This window comes from Lepisosteus platostomus, chromosome 5 (assembly GCF_059453375.1).
Source record: "Lepisosteus platostomus isolate fLepPlt1 chromosome 5, fLepPlt1.hap1, whole genome shotgun sequence".
Classification (NCBI taxonomy): Eukaryota; Metazoa; Chordata; class Actinopteri; order Semionotiformes; family Lepisosteidae; genus Lepisosteus; species Lepisosteus platostomus.
This window is the reverse complement of record NC_142615.1, coordinates 37,047,162-37,048,859: the sequence shown is the minus strand read 5'-3', so window position 1 is coordinate 37,048,859 and position 1,698 is coordinate 37,047,162. Positions and strand designations below refer to the sequence as shown.

General features: G+C 39.1%; 1 non-coding gene across 1 annotated transcript; it reads left to right on the top strand.

Moving 5' to 3' along the window:
- The first annotated feature begins 1,151 nt into the window (after positions 1 to 1,151).
- trnaa-cgc (transfer RNA alanine (anticodon CGC)) lies at positions 1,152 to 1,223 on the top strand. The gene has a single exon. It is a non-coding gene; the product is annotated as a tRNA-Ala (tRNA).
- Positions 1,224 to 1,698: the final 475 nt, after the last annotated feature.

Here is a 1,698-nt window from a genome sequence, read left to right as displayed (position 1 = left end):
GAAATGTAAAGAGCATTTCTGTTGAGAAAACAGCATTTTTTCTGCCTTGATGTTAAGCTTAGGGAGAATGTCTTTTAGAAATTCTATTTTATAACACCTTGCACAGCCTCCCGGCAGACTAACAAATATTTTTTTTGAGAAATTGGCTCACACACCGGAAGACACTAACGTTTATTTACGTTAGAGTATGTAAAACTCAGGCTTTAACAGATGTTCATGATGTTTCACACGGGGTGTTACCTGTTGTAGTGTTTCAAAAGATGTGTTAGCGGACCACAAATTATCTTGAAAAGATTTGGGTTTTCAAACCCGACTCAATTATTTGGAAGGCGCCTGTACCACCAACGCACTTCCGAGAAGCACCTGCAAATTATCACAATCCTCTCTCTCACCTACAAATTAATGGAGACACAGACGTCCAGTGAAAACTAATTTTATTCACTCAAGTCTCCACTCTTTTGTTGTGATGTCATTTTAATTAATATTAGCTTTGATAAGGTTTCGTTTTTGCCTCTTAAAGTTAAAGTCTGCTCCTTTCTTCCTGGTATAGAAATAACATGTTCCATCTTTGTTTAAAAACACCACTAAAAGTAAATTATTCAGCTCTACCGCCTGTGTGCATTCACAAGACATCTCAAAAGGACTTATCAAATAAGATCACGATCCTTCCTGTTACCATTCCTTTGGTTGGGGCGTTGTTTCACCCTTTTATTTTCTTCTACAATATTTGCAGACAGGGTTTTATCACTCGAGTTGTACAGAATAAGTGTGCATCGGTCCATGAAAATCATCAGTAGTGCTGTTTTTCTATGCATAGTTTAATCAAGAGCACTTAAAAGATGCAAAAAGCTTTCAAATAAAACAGAATTGAAAGACAGTCGAGTAATGAGGTAGAAAAAAAGCACTTCCCCGTCTGGGAATTAACCACAGTCACACGTGTGACTGGATACAAAAATAATAGATTAATTTGTGCCCAGTCTCTTGAAGCTTCAATGCGATTATTTTTCCTTCCTTATTTCTTCATTCCCATGAATTTACTCTGTAGTAGAGGAAACGCGAAAGTGGGAAACTGCAGGCATTCTTCGTGAGTGGTGGATTGTGATCAGTGAGCATCTGCACATCTCTAAGTCTGTTCCTTTACATTTTTCATTGGGGATGTAGCTCAGTGGTAGAGCGCATGCTTCGCATGTATGAGGTCCCGGGTTCAATCCCTAGCATCTCCAGGTGCTTTATATTACAGTACTCACATTGCAATCTTCTGTTGAGTGAGAACTCTTTCCTTGTGTTCAGAGAGAGCCAGGTTTACACAACTAAATGCAGGCACACTCGACGTGCTGCAGAGTTGCACTGCTGTTTTAAATGTACCTCATTTAGTTCTGTTAAATCCTAAATTATTTGAACTAACCCTAACCCTAATAATTTAGTTCAAATTCAGGAAATCCAGAGATTGCTTCACACTTGCCGTGGCTGTTGCAGAAAACACCTCTTGAATCTTACCCGGGATTTCTTGAGAGATCATTCAGCGAGCGAATCCTCCTTCTGAACTCCGCACTGTCCTGTACTGCTCTCGTGTAGATGTGAAGCACAGCCATAAACACACTTTGAACTTTTTCCGTTTGTTAATGAAAATGCAAAAGAGCATGACAAGTATTGATCGTATAAAATATCCATGGCACAACTCGAGAAAGTACTGAAGGA